Source organism: Cricetulus griseus, chromosome 2 (genome assembly GCF_003668045.3).
Source record: "Cricetulus griseus strain 17A/GY chromosome 2, alternate assembly CriGri-PICRH-1.0, whole genome shotgun sequence".
Lineage (NCBI taxonomy): Eukaryota > Metazoa > Chordata > Mammalia > Rodentia > Cricetidae > Cricetulus > Cricetulus griseus.
Window position 1 is genome coordinate 121,026,159 of NC_048595.1, and position 20,127 is coordinate 121,046,285.

Genomic DNA, 20,127 nt, shown 5'->3' on the forward strand with positions numbered 1-20,127 from the left:
TTACTTTTACTAGTCCCATCCATTACCTGTTAATTAAGTAATATTCCATTGTATAAATGTGCCACATTTTCTTTATCCATTCATCTGATAATGAACATCTAGGATGTTTACAACTTCTTGCTATTATGAAGAGATCAGAAGGAACATGGTTGAACAAGTGTCTATGTGGTAAGATGAAGCATCCATTTGGTTATATGCTCGAGTGGTATGGCTGGATCTTTGGATAGATCAATTTCATCTTTATGAAGAACTGCCACACTCATAGTGGCTGTATGAGTTTGTACTCCCAACAGCAATGGATGATTGTTCCCCTTATGACACATCCTCAATAACATGAGCTATCATTTGTTTCATTGATCTCAACCATGTTGACATGTGAAAAATGGACTCTCAAAATGGTTATGATTTACGTTTCCCTTGTGACTAAGGATGTTGAACATTTCTTTAAGTGTGTCTTGGCTACTTCAGTTTGCTCTTTTGAGAATTCTCTGTTCAGATCTGTACCCTGCTTTTTAATTGGTTTATTTGTCTTCATGGTATCTAGCTTCATTATAATTTATTTTATAAATTTTCTTTTTATATATTTTATATTTATATATATTTATATATATTATATATTTCTATTATACATTTATTTATTAGACATATATTAAACATATATTTCATATATTTGGGGTATGAGGACTTCATAAGTCAGGTACTTGGTAAAAATCATTTCTTAATCTGTAGACTGCCATTTTATCCAAATGACAATGTCCTTTGCCATACAGTTTCAGTTCCATGAGGTCCCATTTATTAATTGTTGATCTTAGTAGCTGTGCTAACAGTGTTCTGTTCAGTTAGTCTTCTCTTGCACCAGTACATTCAAGCCTATTTCCCACTTTGTCTTCTATTATGTATGGATCTGTTTGGATTCTGAATTTGCTGAAGATGCTTTTCTCCAGTGTGAATTTCTTGCCTCTTTATAAAAAATAAGGTGTTCATGGGTGTGTGGATTTATGTCTGTGTCTTCAGTTAGATTCCATTTATTGACTCATCCATTTTAGGTCAATACCCTGATGTTTTCATTTTTATAGCTCTGTAGTATAATTTGAGATCAGAGATGGTGATACCTCTAACAGTTCTTTTATTATGCAAGTTGTTTTAGCTATTCTAGTTTGTTGTTGTTTCTCTCTCTCTCTCTGTCTCTCTCTCTGTCTCTCTCTCTGTCTCTCTCTCTCTCTCTCTCTCTCTCTCTCTCTCTCTCTCTCGCCTGTGTGTGTGTGTGTGTGTGTGTGTGTGTGTGTGTGTGTGTGTGTGTGTTTCCATTTGTCTTAATTAGGGTTTCGATTGCTGCAATAAAACACCATGAGAAAAAATAGCAAGTACGGAGGAAAGGATTTATTTGGCTTACATTTCCACATCATGGTTCAACACAGAAAGAAGTCAGGGCAGGAACTCAAATAGGGTAAGAACCTGGAGGCAGGAGCTGATGCAGAGACCATGGAGGGATGCTACTCACAGGCTTGCTTCCTCTGTAAGCAAGTTACTTTAACTTCTTCCTTTCCAATTTGTATCCCTTAATCTTCAGTTGTCTTATTGATCTAACGAGGGCATCAAGTACTACATTGAATATGTATTGAGAGAGTGGACAACCCTGTCTTGTTCCTGATTTTTTTTGACTTTTTTATTTGAATTACAAACGAAATCGAATTACATGACAATCCCAGTTCCCTTCTCCCAAGTCAAAATCAAGTGTTCATAGGTGTGTGGGGTAATATCAACTCTATTCCATTGTTCTACCTGTCTATTTTTGTGCCAATACCAAGCTGTTTCAGGACTATAGCTCTGTAATAGAGCTTTGAAGTCAGAGATGGTAATGCCTCCAGAAGTTCCTTTTTTGTACAGGGTTGTTTTGGCTATCCTGGGTCTTTTGTTTTTCCATATGAAGTTGAGAATTGTTCTTTGAAGGTCTGTGAAGAATTGTGTTGGGATTTTGATGGGATTGCATTGAATCTGTAGATTGCTTTTGGCAAGATTGCCATTTTTACTATGTTGTTCTTACCTATCCAAGAACATGGGAGACCCTTCCATTTTCTAGTATCTTCTTTAATTTCTTTCTTTAGAGACTCAAAATTCTTACGGTACAGGTCTTTTGCTTTTTTGGTTAGTGTTACCCAATGGTATTTTATGGAGTTTTTTTTGTGTGTGTGTGGCAATTGTAAAGGGTGATGTTTCTCTGATTTCTTTCTCCATGAATATATCATCTGTATATAGTAGGTATAGAATAGTAGGTATAGATTTTTTTGAGTTTTTCTTGTATCCTGCCACTTTGCTGATGGTGTTTATCAGCTGTAGGGGTTCCCTGGTAGAGTTTTTCAGGTCGCTTATTTAGACTATCATGTCATCAGCAAATAGTGAAAGCTTGACTTCTTCCTTTCTGATTTGTATCCCCTTAATCTCCTTTTGTTGTCTTATTGCACTAGCTAGAACTTCAAAGACAATATTGAAGAGGTATGGAGAGAGTGGACAGCCTTCTCTTGTTCCCGATTTTAGAGGAATTACATTGAGTTTCTCTCCATTTAATTTGATGTTGGCAGTCGGCTTGCTGTATATTGCATTTATTATGTTCAGGTATGTTCCTGTTATCTCTGATCTCTCTAAGACCTTTATCATGAAGTGGTGTTGGATTTTGTCAAAGTCTTTTTTGGCATCTAGTGAGATGATCACGTGGTTTTTGTTTCCTCAGTCTGTTTATATGGTGGATTACATTGATGGATTTTCATTTGTTGAACCATCCTTGCATCCCTGGGATGAAGCCTATTTGATCATGGTGGATGATTTCTCTGGTGTGTTCTTGGATTTGACTTGCCAGTATTTTATTGAGTATTTTTGTATCAATGTTCATGAGGGATATTGGTCTGTAGTTCTCTTTCTTGCTTGTGTCTTTGTGTGCTTGGTATCAAGATTATTGAAGCCTTGTAAAAAGAGTTTGGCAATGCCCCTTCTGCTTTTATTGTGTGGAATACTTTGAGGAGAATTGATGTTAGCCATCTGGTACTGGGCTTTTTTTTTCGTTGGGAGACTTTTGATGACTGCATCTATTTCATTAGGGGTTATAGGTCTCTTTAACTTGCTTATCTATTCTGGATTTAATTTTGGTAAGTGAAATCTGTCAAGAAAATTGTCCATTTCCTTTAGATTTTCAAATTTTGAGGAATACATGTTTTTGAATTATTACCTGATGATTCTCTGAATTTCCTCTGTGTCTGTTGTTATTTCCCCCTTTTCATTCCTGATTTTATTAATTTGCTTGTTCACTCTCTGCTGTTTGGTAAGTTTGGATAAAGGTTTGTCTATCCTGTTGATCTTCTCAAAGAAACAACTCTTTGTCTCATTGATTCTTTGTATTGTTCTCCTAGTTTCCACTTTATTGATTTCAGCCCTCAGTTTGATTATTTCCTGGTGTCTACTCCTCCAGGGTATATTGGCTTCTTTGTGTTCTAGAGCTTTCAGTTGTGCTGTTAATTCTCTGGTGTGATTATTCTCCTGTTTCTTTATGTGGGCATTTAGTGCTATGAACTTTCCTCTTAGCACTGCTTTCAAAGTATCCTATAGATTTGGATATGTTGTGTCCGCATTCTCATTGAATTCTAGGAAATCTTGAATTTCTTTTTTATTTCTTCCTGGACCCATAAATTGTACAATTGTATGTTACTTAACTTCCATGATTTTGTAGGTTTTCTGTAATTCATTGTTGAATTCTAATTTTAAAGCTTGGTGGTCTCATAAGACACAGGGGGTTATTTCAATTTTTTTGTACCTGTTGAGGTTTGCTATGTTGCCAAGTAGGTGGTCAACTTTAGAGAAGGTTCCATGTGGCACTGAGAAGAAGGTAAATTGTTTTGTATTTGGATGCAATGTTCTATAGATATCTGTTAAATCCAATTGGGCCATAACTTCTATTAGTTCTTTTGTTTCTTTGTTAAGTTTCTGTCTGGTGTTCCTGTCCAGTGGTGAGAGTGCAGTGTTGAAGTCTCCCACTATAAGTGTGTGCAGTTTTATGTGTGATTAGAGTTTTAGTAATGTTTCTTTTACAAACATGGATGCCTTTGTATTTGGAGCATAAATGTTCAGAATTGAGACTTCATCCTCATAGATATCTCCTGTGATATCTATCCAGCTCTTTTGATTGATTTTAGTTTAAATTCCAATTTGTTTTGTATATTAGGATTGCTACCCCTGTTTGTTTCTTGGGTCCATGTGATTGCAAAATCTTTCCCCACACTGTAACTCTTAGGTACTGTCTGTCTTTGAAGTCGAGGTGTGTTTTTTGTATGCAGCAGAAGGATGGATTCTGTATTCTTATCCATTCTGCTAATCTTTGTCTTTTTATAGGGGAGTTAAGACCATTAATGTTGATGGATATTAATGACCATTGATTGCTCATTCTTGTTTGTTTTTGACTTGGTGATGGTGGTGAGATTATGTGTGGGATTCTGTCCCTTTTTCCTTTTGGCTGTTGGTAAAGTGGGGTTATCTATTGCCTATATTTTTTGGTTGTAGTTAACTTCCTTGGGTTGTAGTTTTCCTTCCAGAACTTTCTGTAGGGCTGGATTGGTGGATATGTATTGTTTGAATCTGGTTTTGTCATGGAATATCTTGTATTCTCCATCTATAATGATTGAAAGCTTTGCTGGGTATAGAAGTCTGGGCTGGCATCCATGGTCTCTTAGTGTAGGTAGAATATCTATCCAAGACCTTCTGGCTTTCAGAGTTTCCATGGAAAAGTCAGGTGTGATTCTGACAGGTTTGCCTTTATAAGTTACTTGACCTTTTTCCTTTGCTGCTCTTAATATTTTCTTTTTGTTCTGTATGTTTGGTGTTTTGATTATTATGTGGCAAGGAGACCTTTTTTTTTTTCATTCAGTCTATTTGGTGTTCTGTAGGCTTCTTGTATTTTTATTGGCATGTCTTTCTTTAGGTTGGGTAACTTTTCTTCTGTGATTTTGTTGAATATGTTTTCTGTACCTTTGACTTTGATTTCTTCACCTTCTTCTATACCTATTATTCTTAGGTTTGGTCTTTTCACGGTATGCCATATTTCCTGGATATTTTGTGTTAGAGATTTGTTGGACTTAAGATTTTTGGTTGATGAATCTATTTCCACTAGTATGTCTTCAACTCCTGAGATTCTCTCTTCCATCTCTTGTATTCTGTTGGTTATACTTACGTCTGTAGTTCCTGATCATTCACCCATCTTTTCTATTTCCAGCATTCCCTCAGATTGTGCTTTCTTTATTTTCTCTATTTCAGTTTTTAGGTCTTGAACTGTTTCCTTGAGAGATTTTTTGATATCTTGTATTTTTTGGTTTCTTTTTTTCTTCTATTTCTTTAAGGGATTTTCTCATGTCCTCTTTGAGGTCCTCTATCATTTTTCTGATTTTTTTTTAGGTCATTCTCTTCTGGTTCATCTGCATCATGATGTTCAAGTCTTGTTGGTGTAGGTTCCTAGTCTCCGGTGGTGTCATATTGGGTTTTCTCTTGTTGAATGTGCTTTTACTTTGTCCTCTTCTCATCCTTTCTTCTGGTGGGTGTAGCAGGAGTTTCTTGCTCTCCTGGTGGGTATGGGACGAAGGTTCTCCCTGGTAGATGCAAACAGATCCAATACTCTGATGTCTGTCCTCTTCTCATGGAAGGAAGTGTCACTGTTACTGGGGCGTTGGCAGTGTTCGGGTGTGTTGGGTCCCTCTGGCCCAGCAGATGTAGACAGAACTGCCACCAGGGTCCCAATGTGTGTAGGATCCTGCCGCCAAATTCGGATCCGGCACACATATTGCTGGTGTCAGATGACTCTGAGCATTGACGAACAAGAATCGGAAAACTTGTTCCTGAATTTAATGAAATTGTTTTGAGTTCTTCTCCATTTAAGTTGATGTTGGCTATGGGCTTGCTGTAAACTGCCTCTATTATGTTGAGGTATGTCCCTTGTATGCCTAATTGTTCCAGGCCTTTTATCATGAAGGAGTGTTGAATTTTGCCAAGGGCTTTATATGCATCTCATTAGATAATCATGAGTTTGCATGTAGTTTTTGGCTTTCAATTTGTTGACGTGGTCAATTACATTAATCTATTAACATATTTTAAATGATCCCTGTGTTTTGGGGATGAAGCCTACTTGACAATGAAGGAACACATCATTGATGTGTTCTTGGATTAAGTTTGCAAGTATTTTATTTAAAAATTTTTGCATCTATGTTTGTAAAAGAAATTGGTCTATAATTCTCTTTCTTTGTTGGGTCTTTATATGGTTTGGGTATCAGAGTAACTGTGGCCTCATAAAACAAAATGGAGAGTGATCCTTCTGTTTCTTTTTAGTGGAATAATTTGAGAATAATTGGCATTAACTCTTCTTTGAAAGTCTGGTAGGATTGTCCACTAACTCCATGTACCCTTGTTTTATGCTTTTCGATTTTGTTTTGTTTCTGATTTTTGGTTGGGAGACTAGATAACTGCATCTATATCATTAGGGGTTATATGTTTGCTTAAATTGATTATCTGATCTTGATTTAATTTTGGCAAATGATATCAAGAAATAATCCATATTGTTTAGATTCTGCAATTGGTGGAACACAAGTTTTTGTGATATATCCTTATCATTTCTGGATTTTCTTGGTGTCTGTTGTTATGTCCTCCTTTTTACTTCTAATTTCATTAAAATTCTCTCTCCATATTTTAGTTAAGTTAGAGAAGAGTTTGTCGATCTCATTGATTTCTCAAAACAAAAGAAACCAAATTTTTGTTTCATTGATTCTTTGTATTGCTTTGTTGTGTCTGTTTGTTTGTTTCTATTCTATTTATTTCATCCCAGAATTTGAAATTTTCTTGCTGTAGTTCCTTTTTGGGTATGATTTTTTCTTTTTGTTCTGAAGCTTTCCGATATGCTTTTAAGTTACTTTTGTAAGATCTCTTCAAATTTTTGATTTAGACACTTAGTGCTATGAACTTTCCTCGTAGAGCCACCTCCACTATGTCTCATAAGTTTGAGATGTTGTCTGTCATTTCTTTATTAATTTCTGTATTGACCCATTTTGCATTGAGTAGTAAGTTGTTCAATTTCCATGATTTTGACATATTTCTGTTCTTTCTGTTTTTGTTTATATCAGATTTAATCCATGGTGGTCAGACTAGCTTTCATTTGGGCCACCGACCAGCTCCCAAAGCATGATATGAAGACTTATTAATTATGAATGTTCAGCCTTAGCTTTCTTCTCCCACTAGCTCTTATAGCTTTTAAATTAACCTGTTTCTTTTAATCTACATTTTGTCTCTGGGCTTTTTACCCTTATTCACTTTGCATGCCTTACTCTCTGTCTTCTGGCTGGTGGCTATCTAGCTGGCTGACCCCAGGCATCTCCCTCTCTTTCTCCCTCATTCTTTCTTCTTCTCTCAAGCCTAGATTCCCCTTCCTACTTATTATCTTGCCCACCAGCCCAGCCTATCCCTCTACTGCCTAGTTATTGGCCATTTGCCTTATTTACTTATTAAATCAATAAGGTTCCTTAGGCAGGCAAGATGAAACAACAACATGTCTTTTCATAAACAAATGCAGCATAAGCAAATGTAACACACCTTTACATCATTAAAGTAATATTCCACAGCATAGATAAATGTAACACATCTTTGCCTAGTTAAAGTAATATTCCACAACACTTGTGTCCAAGTATGTGGTCAAATTTGAAGAAATTTCCATGAGATAGTGAGATAAATATCATGAGATGTTTGTGTGAAATTTCTGATAAGTTCTTTTAGGTCCATTTGGTTTAAAATATCAGTTAGCACCAGCATTTCTCTGTTTAGTTTTCATTTTGATAACCTATCTGTTGATCAAAATAGAGTATTGAAGTCTCCCATTATCATTTTTATAAGGATAAATATATGGTTTGAGCTGCAGTAGTATTTCTTTTATGAAATTGAGTGTCCTGGTGTTTAGTGCATAGATGTTAAGAATTCCAAAGTCTCCTTTGAAAGGTGGTGTGTACTTCCTTAACTAATATATTGATTAGTTTTGGTTTGAAGTTCATTTTTGTTGGAACCCAGCCCCCATGAGGTCTCTAAGAGTTGTTTTCCAGCATAACCACAGGTACCTCCTGTTTTCCTGACCTCACCCCACTGGAATCAATATCCTGTTGTGAACCCTTTGACCTGGGGTTTTTGTAAGTTATATATAAGGCTGCTCCACAATAAAGGTGAGAGACATTCTCTCAGAAAAGGACCAGGAGTCTTGTTGTTCATCCAAATCTCCAGGCTTTTGCCCAATACTGGGACTTAGTGGCCAAGAGCAGCCACACATTTTGCCAGATATTAAAATGGCTAATCTAGCTTGCTACTTTGGTCTATTTATTCAGAAGACCTTTGATCACATTCAGTGCGCTGAGGTTCCATGTCCACCTCCCCACCATTTCAACCTCCTTCCAGAGGAAAAAAAAAGACATAAAAAAAAGAAAACACATACCAAGTCCATTATGTGTTGCCCTTATACTCCTTGGATCATGATCAAAGGGCCAGTGGCCAGCCCCTAAAGAAAACTGAGTCCTTCCCCACCCCTACCATATCAGAAGCCATCATCTGTGAAAAGCTTCAGCATCCCTTCCACATTTTTGAGAGTTCTCCTCAATGGATTTTTTCTAGACTGTTTCTTTTGGGGTGGTGTGAGTAGAGGAGAAAAGTTGTCACAGAAGCCTTCTATGATTCTAATTCTCAACTGTGAATCTGCAGTCATCAATACCTCCACAAAACAAACTGTTTTGCCCTTTACAATCTGTGACAGCATGGATCCTGAACTTCTATGTGGTTTCTGGTGATAGCACAAACCACAGACATGCTCATGGTCTTCAGCTTCAGCATGGACCAACAAGCCTTAGCATGGTCTCCAGTGGCACTACAGACCATGGACATCAACATGACACTCAACTGCATCATGGCCCATGGACACCATCATGGTGTTGGAGGGCAGCACAGTCCATGGACACCAACATGGGCTACAGACACCAATATGTCCCTTGGCATCAGTATAGTCCACAGACACCAGCATGGCTTCAGGTGGAAGAAAAGACCAAGACATAGCCTCCAGTGGTAACACAGATCACAGACATCAACATGGCCCTCACCACCTCATAAACCATAAGACACCATCATTTTCCTGGGAGGCAGCACAGGCCACATACCTCAACATGGCCTCCAGTAGCAGCACAGGCCACTAATATTGACATGGCCCTTGGCTGCAGTATAGATTGTGGACATCAACATGGATTCAGGTAGAAACACAGACCATGGACATCCACATGGCTTTGGGTGGTAACATGGGCCACAGACATCAACATACCTCCTTGCTACAGCAGTACTATGGACACCAGCATGTGCCTCTGTGGCAGCAGGGACCACAGACATCAGATGGAAGCACAGACCAGAGACACCAGACATCTCACAATTCTATCATGGAACACAGATACCAGCATGACCTCTAGGGGCAGCATGGATCATGAGGTACTTTCAAGGAGGCCCAGTCAAGAACATAAGCCATTTTCTCTCTCAGACATCCTGCTGTTGCTCAGAGCCAGGGTGTGTGGCTGGACAGCCTGTCTGGGGGCAAAGCCTACAGGAGCTCCAGGCTGCTGCACATTACCCTGCTGGCTCTACTCAGCAACAGGATGCTCCCCTATCCATCACAGTCTTCTCCCACATCTGTCACCACCTTCTCTCCACCTCTCTCCACTGCAAATATGCCATTCTGTTCCTCCATCTTTCCTGTCTCTGCTTCCCATATTTGTTAGTGGAAACGGAATTTCAAACTGCAGTGTGTATCGCACACTTTACATGCAAATATTCACAGCAAAAAAAAATATCATTTGTCTGGTTCAATGTGTCTGTTTTCTGAATCACCATAAATAGTTGAGACCGTAGTTGAGATTCATCCAGGTTATCCTGGTGTTGCCTGGAGTCAGGGTAATCTTGCATCTAGTCAGACTAGGCAGGGCATCCAGGAGCAGATCTTCAGGTATTCCGGGCTGATGGCCACTCTTCTTCTCCCAGCCCTATTCAGCAATGCCATGTCCTTTGTCTGCTCCCACATTACTCCTATAAAGCCCATGCCCAAATCTGTGGTTTCTATAGTTTCACCACACACCACACCCCATCCCCAAAGTTCTCCTCTGCCATTGTTCCTTCCAATTTCATGAGTTCAGTTTTTTTTATTTTATTAATTAAAAAATTTGTTTTTTTATTTTATATACCAACCCCAGTTCCCCCTTCTCCTGCTCCCCATGCCCCCCTTCCTACCCTCCACCTACTCCTCAGATGGGGTAAGGCCTTTCTTGGGGAGTCAACAAAGTCTGGCACACCATGTTGAGGAAGGACCAAGCCCCTCCCCCCTGTATCAAGGCTGAGCAAGGTATCCCACCATAGGGAATGGGCTCCAAAATGCCAGTTCAGTCTTTTAAAAACATCTTCCCATAATACTTACCATTTTTCAGTTGTTCCAGATATATTGCAATCTCTGCAGACTCCTCCTTGCAGCCTTGTCTCCCCTCAGAGCCTCCATGGGTCTCTCAGGCTCCTCCAAGCTACTCAGTGATTCCACACCAGGTGCCAGCAGCCACTGCCACCTTCAATCACAGCTATGCTTCAAGATTTTCATCTTTGATGGTGATGGCATGCTCCCAGATCTGATTCTGAGGCACTTCCTCCTCCACAGGCTCCAGAAGCTTATAGATGGAGTTGAAGTGGAAGAACTAGAAGCTGGGATCTTGGCCCAGACAGCAGCTGAGTTTGTTATCTGCTGGTGGTAGTTTATCTCCAGGCTCCAGAATTTCTTTTCTGATTCAGTCTACTTGATACTCTGTATGCTTCTTATACTTTGATAGGCATCTCCTTTTATTAGGTTAGGGAAATTTTCTTCTATGAATTTGTTGAAAATATTTTCTATGCCTTTCACTTGTGTTTCCTCTCCTTTCTTTATTGTTAATATTCTTAGGGATTTTTGTAGTGTTAGATTATTTCATAATGTTCCACATTTCCTGGATGATTGCAGGAGTATCTTAGATATAACACTTACTTTGACCAATGTATCCACTTCTCTCGTCTTGAATGCCTAAGATTCTCTCTTCCATCTCTTGTATTCTATTGGTAAAGCTTGTTTCTGGGGTTCTTGTTAGAGTTCCTAAATTATTAATTTCCCTCAGTTTGGGTTCTTTTTTAATATTTGTTCTATTTCCACTTTTAAGTGTTGGATAATTTTATTCATTTCCTTCTGCTTATTTGTTTTTCATAGATTTCTTTAAGGGATTTATTAGTTTCATCTTTAAGACTCTCTAGCATACTCATAAAGGGTGTTTTAAGGTCCTTTACTTGTGCTCAGCTATGTTGAAATATTCAGGCCCTGCTGTAGTAGGGGTGCTGAGCTCTAGAAGATCATACCCTGTCCTTGCTGTCATTGATTGGTTGAGGTTTGTTGCTGGAGTCCAGCCATCTGGGTTTAGAAATATTGTAATTCTAGGTGCTGATATCATGACCTTGTTTTTTTAGGGCTGGTTGTTTTGTTCCTTGTTTTCTGTTGCTCTGATTCTTAGGAGGATATGATGGCTGTGTGTTGTCTTTTAGAAAATTCCTCTGGGATCCTGATAGGTGTGGTCACTAGGGTTTCCTGACAAAATGTGTTTCTAAGTATTGAGAGTTGATGTTTAGGAATGGGGATGTGCTGGTAGGAAGCAGATATAGGAGTTCACAGGAGGGAGGAAATTGGAGTGTTCTACCAGGATCTATTTAATCTCCTGGGGATGGGGGCATAGTGAGGAGTCCCCAGGACAGGTAGTCTGCTGCAGAGCTGGGGATGACACTGGAGGATTAGATATTGAAGAAAGAAAGGAGAGTAAAGAAATGAAGGTAGCTGCCCTGCGATGGTGGCACATGCCTTTAATCCCAGCACTCAGGAGGCAGAGGCAGGTGGATCTCTGTGAGTGTGAGGCCACACTGGTCTACAAAAGCTAGTTCCAGGACATCCTCCAAAGCTACAGAGAAACCCTGTCTCAAAAAACCAATAATAATACTAATAATAATACTAATAATACTAATAATAGTAATAATAATGATAATAAAAGGAAGAAAGAAAGAAAGAAAGAAAGAAAGAAAGAAAGAAAGAAAGAAAGAAAGAAAGAAAGAAAGGAAGGAAGGAAGGAAGGAAGAAATGCAGGTAGCCTACTGGTGTTACTGGCCTACTTGGTTCTCTGGCAGGCTTGGCTGGCAGGTACCCAGGGAATGTCTTCTGTAGTTCAGGGCTGTGATAACAAGATGAATGGATAGGAGGGTTATGGAGGAGATCTTCTTGATCTGTTAGAGATGGGGGCCTGAGCAAAGAAGGAGGCTGCAGCATGTGATCTGCTACAGAATGAGGCGGGGTGGTAGTATTGAGGGATTGAACTTAGAGAGGAGGGTGAGGTGAAGATCTGAAGTTAACCTACCTTGTTTCTGTCCTCAGTGTTTGGTGGGTTCCCAATGAGTTTCCAGTGGAGTGGAGATTGGGATAAATAAAGTGATGACTCTGGGAAAGAAATGTTGAGCAGCAAGATCTGTATGATCTACAAGAAATTGGAGCAAGGAGGGAGGCAAAGCTATAGCAGGTGCTCTGCTACAGAGATAGGGATGAGAGTGGGGATTTGAATTTGGAGAAGATGAAAAAGAGGTGAGGAGCTGCAGTTACCCTGCCTGATCTCCTGGCTGGAGTAGTATTTTATTTCTAAGTAAATTATTAAATCTTAGTGGATTTTAGCATCTTTAATGTTTTTCCAACATCTTATAATGATCAATGCCAAGAACATCACTTTGCATAAATACATAGTACAAAACGACAGAAGCATGTTTACAGCCATGTCAGAACTTGTTTGAAACTGTGTCCTAATCTCAAGCAAAAATTCATTTAATAAATTATTAGTCAGCAATTTGAGTCAGCAATCCATGCAGCATTTTTTAAGCCAAGCATTCTTACTCAATACAATCCAAAGTCAGACTAATCTAATTCTTATATGCTCAGAAATAGAGATAGGAAAACATTAAATACCTTTGTTTTCTGTAATTAAAACACTGCTTCTTTAAGAGAAGAAAGCTGTGTATGGTAAAAACACAGCAGTTCATTGCACACTACAGTCGTAAACCTGAGCACAGGTGTTTCAGGCAGCATTGTTGACCTTGAATGATGTAATAGCCTATGGAGTACAAAAGTACACATATAGTATGTCCAGAGCCAAGACTGCAGCAAAGTCAGCAGAGCTAAGCATGGCCAACAGTGCTTCATAGTTATCACACACTTGATTTTGTAGGAAAATTTTGACCTTTGCCAAATTTCTGTGACCTTAACAGTCATTTACACTGCCCAATACAGGTGGTAACCCACAGCTTAAGAAGCTAGGTCAGATATAATCACATTTAGGCTTTGGATACAATACATTTCAGTGATTTCTTAGTTTGTTATATGCTGATAGATGATGGTATAAAAACCAACCAGGAGGATGAACTGAGATAATTCTCCTAGGAGATGGGTGCCACCCTGCTGTGTGTGTGCATAATGACAGCTTTAGGTATTCTTTGGTTCTTCAGCTTATAGTTTGCTCTGTAGGCCAGTAACACCAAAGCTGACTGGACCTTGCTGTCAATGAAGACTCTAGCCCTCCCTCAAATAAACTGAACAATTTGACAGCCTACCTAACATTATACCAGGAGGCATGAATGAGATTTTCGGTTCGAATAGCAACAAACACCATGAGTTCTTGGAAAGTCCTGGGTTACTTACAACCAAGCTTTATTGCTTGTATTGGGTACCCTTTCTGCCTAGAGCTGAAGTCTGAGGCAATTCCATGTTTACCGGCAGCAAAAACTTGCCACAGTTCTGAAGGCAGGAATCCAAGATCAGGGTGCTGCATGCAGATTTCTGGTGAGGGCTGCCTTAAATTTGCAGATGGTTGCCTTCTATCTATAGCCCCATGTGGCAGAAGAGGGAGATAGTCATCTCCCTCTTGTCCTTTCATCATGATGATTCCATCTTTGCAACCTAAATACCTGCAGAACCAACATTTCTGCAGATTGCTGCAATACAGACAAGAGTCTTGGCATGAGGTTTGGGGGAGCAAAAACCTTCATTCTGCTAACAAGACCAGAGCTGACTCTGAAACCCTCCCCAAGTTTCTCTTGAGAGTAAGTCCTGCCCCCACCCCCCCACCCCTGCACTCAGGTCAAGGCAAGTTTGAGCCTTGGGCTGAGCCTTGAGCACTGGGCTGGCCCTTATTGTTCTGTTTTGTTCAACAGAAAATCAACATAAACCTCACAGAGCTCCATCCTGGTAGTCACAGAGAGGAACTAGCTGCTACCATTGAATCCACCAGAGGGCCTTGTGTTAAAAGCTTGGCCTCAGTTGGGTGCTATGCATAGGGACCTTTAAGAGGTGGGGCCTAGTAAAAATAATTGAAGTCCGGACACTTGACATAGAAACGTCTATGTTGTCCCCCAGCTGCCTCAAGGTGAGCACATTGCTCCATGTGTTATTCCACCATAAAGTTCTGCCTCTCAGCAGGCCCAAAACCACAAAGCTAAAGGACCATTGGCAGAAACTAAAATCCAAGATGAAACTTTCCTGCTTCTATGTTGTTTGTCCCAGGAATTATACTACATTAATTGAAAACTGACTAGCACTGCTATTGCTTTGGACCTAGCACCCTTTAAGTCCCTTCTTAGCACAGTATAAGCACTGCTTCTGAGGCCAGACTACATTGCAAAGATATGGAGCTAGGGAACAGTAGTGAACCCTAGCGCTTGCCATCTACTTGGGTCAAGGTATCAAAACTTCGTAAATTTTGAAGGTAAAATAATTGATTTGACAAAACGTAGGCCATTAACCTTCAAGAGAGCAAACTCAGCAGGAAAGTATGGCCAGAAGCCAAACTGCATTGAATCACAGAAGGATAAACAAGGAGAAAAAAGGCAGTGATCACTTCAGACCTTCATCGGTATTGGGGAGCAGCCGTAGACAGAACAGAATCTGGTGACACTTCTTTAAGATAAGGGAGAAGTGATCATTTTCAAAAGTGAGGGGAGAAAGTCTGCACAAAGGATACATTGCAGGAGAACTCCAAGGAGCAAAGAAAAGGTCTCCAAGTGTCTGAAATAGGGGCGATACCAGACAAGAGCCACCTTTAAATAGGGACTTCCGTCCGCAAACACAGCAACAAGTGAGAGAATGAACATGAAAACAAAATTCAACTCAGTGTGTCTGCAGGTTCACTCACAATAGTAGTCTCAGGTGCACAGTGTAATAGGCAAGCTAGGTCAGATGTAATCACATTTAGGCTTTGAATAAAATATATCAGGGATTTCCTAGTTTGATACATGCTAATGGATGATGGTAGGGAAACCAACCAGAAGGATGAACTGAGATAATTCTCCTGGGAGACTGGTGCCACTCTGCTGAGTGTGTGCAGAGTGACAGCTTTAGGCATTCTTTGGTTCTTCTGCTTACAGTTTGCTCTGTAAACCAGTAGCACCAAAACTGACTGGACCTTGCTCTCAATGCAGTCTCTGGCCCTCCCTCAAATATACTGCATTAGATTAGGCATTTTCACGGAGTCAAAAAGTTTGTGGAAACAATCTAATCACATTTCCTCTTCATTTGAAGATAGGGGAGGCTGTAAAAGAGTAGGACAAGCTGATTCACAAGATGGTATTAAGGGAATCTTGTGAACATTGGGGTGACGCTATCTGGCAGAATCCCTGCAGACTATGAGCTGAGCCAAAGACGAGACTTGCCAAGCATGGGCCACAATGCCAAACTGTGTCTAGCATGGAGGCCAAGGAGGAGTTTGAGAAAGGAGATGAAAGCCAAAGGGGCAGCCAAGCAGTAAAAGGCCATGTTCATGGTCCGCACATTGTAGGTCTGTTCTCTGTGTGCCCCAGTCACAGTCTCAAAGAAAGCACATGTCTGAGTGAGACAAGGTTGAAGTTTGTACCATGGTCAGTTAGCAGGAAGGAACATCAGAGGCCACAGGAAAATTGACATAAGCACCAGTACCTCAGTGGTGGGGAGTCTCCAGTATACAAACTTCATCTTCTCAGATCTGCCTGACAAATGTAGACATGCTGCGTGCTATGTTGGATACAGAAACCTTTGGAAAAAAAATACCTGTGTTTGCTCCGATTCCACCATTCACTAGCTATAGGCACAAAGCTAGCTGCTCTGATCTCTGCTTTCTCACAAAAGAAAAAAGCCAAGAATATTTACCTCACAAATGTGCTGTGAAATTTGAATTTTCTAGTATGCTGGTTAGTTTTTTTGCCAATTTGACATAAGCTAGATTTATCTGGGGAGAGGGAACACCAATTGAGAAAATCCCCCAATTTGTCCTGTGGGCTAATTGCTGTGGCATTTTCTTAATTGATGGATTAATTGAAGGCTCAGCCCACTATTGATGTGTCACCAAAGGCCAGAGGTCCTGAGGTGTATGAGAAAGCAGGCTGAGAAGCCATTCAGAGCAAGCCAGTAAGGAGCATTCTTTCTGACTCTGCATCAGTTCCTGTCTCCAGGTTTCTGCCTTGAGTTCCCGCCCTGACTGCCCTCAATGACAGACAGTAATGAAGGAGTGTACAATAAAATACACAGTTTCCAAGTCGCTTTTGGTACTTGTGTTTGACACAGGAATAAAAAGCAAACTAACAGACCAAAAACTTAGCATCAAGAAACAAATAAATTGCGAGGTGATACCTACCACCTGGTCTATCTTCAAAAACACTTCTTTCATAGGAAATGAAAATATGCACCATAAGTACAGAGTGTTACCTGCCCTGTACTATCAGATCGTTACCAGAAACAATAACCACACACATACTCTTCAGGTCTTCTCTACAGCTCTAATAACAAATAATTTCTCAGCTCAGCTCCCACCACGAAGGAGAGCTGAGAGCCAGCTCATCAGTAGGGACTATGTACTTTTAACAGCTGGTCCTACACTGTGGGAACCTGGATGGCATTTTCAGAAGTCCTGTCATTAAAGCTCGTTGAACACCATTCTTTCCCACTGAGTTAAAACAGCTCCAAAGTTTCCTCCCCCACAGTTTCCACCTTTCAAGTCTTCACAGGAAGCCAAGCTCTGATAACTATTGAGCCAACCCTAACACCCTCTGCCAAGCTTGTCTATGCTGCTGAACACTTCCCATCTAACAGAGAAGGCAGAAAGGAAACCAGAAGGCAGCTTTCAACCCCATGGTTGGCTCTTGTGTTTATAAAAGCTGAAATCAAAACAGAGGTACTTTTCACTCTGAACCACACCAAACACTTTAGGGATTTTGTGAGATAGATGTACTATATGTCCACAGATTTTTAAACAAAAATCAGAATTCTCCCAGATCATTTCTCTGATTCCTGGAGTAAAATAAGATGTATATCCTGAAATCAGATAGTTGAAAAACAGTTTTAAAACATTTTCTTTCATAGATGTTGGGAGGCTGAGAAAGGGGATCACGAATTTAAGATCGGTACAGGATACAGAGCAAGACACTGTCTCAAAATTTACATTATCAAATCCCCAAGCTTCTCTCTTGAATGGTGATATTTTCATGCCCCATACTGATTCTGGAATCTCTCTTTTTGGAGTAGTCTGCTCTTTGAGGAGAGTTTGCCTCTTGGGTCAAAAAAATGCCCTCTAAAGAGACCAAATCTGACCCCAACAAGGATGCTGAGCCAGCTGAGGCACCACAGAAACACACCCAGCCCCTGTACAACAGTTTCTCACTGACCATACACTGCTGTGTGACTCCACTCAAAGCATCGTCACGGCAGCAACTGGAGCTTGACATATCCAGCCCAATAGTCACTCTCGGTCCAGAAATCACAGCTGGCTTTTAGAGCAAATGAAGATTGCTTGTATGTCTTCCTTCTTCGGTGTAGGCACCTGTCCAGTTTTCCTAAAAGATAAGTTGCTGACATTATGGAACAGTCCCCCTGCCTCCACTCCATGATTACTGAACACATTAAGGACACTAAGGAATTAGACAACAAAGGAATTAGACTCGAGGTCAAGATTGGCATTTCAACCAAGTTATGAGTTGACTTCGCTTCATTTTGGACATGGTAACTAGATAAATCTGGTGCCAAAAATAGGTTTAATCTGAGTATCTTCAATAATAATGAATCTGTTGGACCAAGACAGGTGCTAGTATCTGAAGCGAAATGTGGCCACATAATTCTGTATTATTCCCCAAAAAAACCCTAAAAGTCTTAATTTCTTTTTGTTCAGATTTTTTTATTTAAATCAGAAACAAGCTTGTTTTACATGTCGATCCCAGTTCCCTCTCCCTCCCCTCCTCCCCTGCCCCTCACCAACCCTCTATCCCATTCCCTTTCTGCTCTCCAGGGAGGATGATGTCTTCCATGGGGGAATCTTCAAAGTCTGTCATATCATTTGGAGCAGGGCCTAGGCCCTCCCCATGTGTCTAGGCTGAGAGAGTATTCCTCTATGGGGAATGGTCTCCCAAGGTCCATTCATAAACTAGGGATAAACACTGAACCAGTGCCAGAGTCCCGTAGATTGCCCAGGCCTCCTAACTGACACCCAATGATCAGGGCATCTGGGTCTGTCCTATGCTGGTTTCCCAGCTGTCAGTCTGGGGTCCATGAGCTCCCCCTTGTTCAGCTGTTTCTGTGGGTTTTTCTAGCCTGGTCTTGACCCCTTTGCTCATCACTCCTCCCTCTCTGTAACTGGATTCCAGGAGTTCAGTTCAGTGTTTAAGCTGTGGGTGTCTGCCTCTGCTTCCATCAACTACTGGATGAAGGCTCTAGGATGGCATATAAGGTAGTCATAAATCTCATTATCAGGGAAGGGCATTTAAGGTAGCCTCTCCACTATTGCTTAGATGGTTATTTGTTGCTATCCTTGTAGATCTTTGGACATTTCCCAAGTGCCAGATTTCTCTTTAAACCTATAATGGCTCCCTCTATTATGGTATCTCTTTTCTTGCTCTCCTCTATTCTTCCCCCGAATCAATTTTCCTGCTCCCTCATACACTCTTATCCCCTTTGTTCTATGTCTAAAATCCATATATAAGTGAGTACATACCATGTTTCTCTTTTTGTGATTGGGTTACCTCGTTCAGGATGGTTTCTTCTAGTTTCATCCATTTGCCTGCGAATTTCAAGATTCCATTGTTGTTGTTTTTTTCTACTGAGTAGTACTCCATTGTATAAATGTATCACATTTTCTCTATCCATTCTTCTTGAGGGGCATCTAGGTTACTTCTAGGTTCTAGCTATTAAAATAATACTGCTATGAACATAGTTGAACAGATGTCATTGTTGTATGGATGTGCTTCTTTTGGGTAAATGCCTAAGAGTGGAATTGCTGGATCTTGTGGTAGACTGATATCCATTTTCCTGAGGAAACTCCATACTGATTTCCAAAGTGGCTGTACAAGTTGGCACTCCCACCAGCAGTGAAAGAGTGTTCCCCTTTCTCCACATCCTCTCCAGCATAAACTGTCCTTGGTGTTTTTTATTTTAGCCATTCTGACAGGAGTAAGATGGTATAGACACTTAAGAAAGTGCTCAACATCCTTAGCCATCAGGGAAATGCATGTCTTAATTTCAACAAAGAGAATGTAAGTATCTTCAGAAACAGAAGAAAATGTTGCATTTCTACCGATGGTGAAACACCACGAAAGGAATGAATAGTAGTTCTCACTGAATTAAAAACATATACAAAAAACTTACCTGGCAGGGGGGACACCATGTTCAAGTAGGTAGTTTTCCTAGGACAAGGCCCACATATTGCTCTTAGGGTATACTTATCCTTGTGATTTCCCCAAATTCAGGAAACTCAACTGCATAATTTGTGGTAGTGGGGGGACTGTGTCCATGCTCTCTCCTGAAAAAAGAAAAAGAAAAAGAAAAAGGGAAAGGAAAAGGAAAAGGAAAAGGAAAAGGAAAAGGAAATCTGCACAATGAAACCAAAGATAAAGTACAAGAATTCTGGGTCATCAGATACAACATCCTAATGCTACAATTTTACACATTTTACTTCAAGTTTATGCTTTTAATGCTCTTAAGGGTATAAACAGCAC

General features: G+C 40.2%; 1 protein-coding gene and 1 non-coding gene across 2 annotated transcripts in view; both read left to right on the forward strand.

Moving 5' to 3' along the window:
• Nkain3 (sodium/potassium transporting ATPase interacting 3) overlaps nt 1-20,127 on the forward strand; it is a 358,162-nt gene that overhangs the window by 279,871 nt on the left and 58,164 nt on the right. The gene's annotated exons all lie outside the window — the stretch shown is intronic.
• On the forward strand, nt 19,770-19,934 carry LOC113834449. The gene has a single exon (XR_003482958.1). It is a non-coding gene; the product is annotated as a U1 spliceosomal RNA (small nuclear RNA).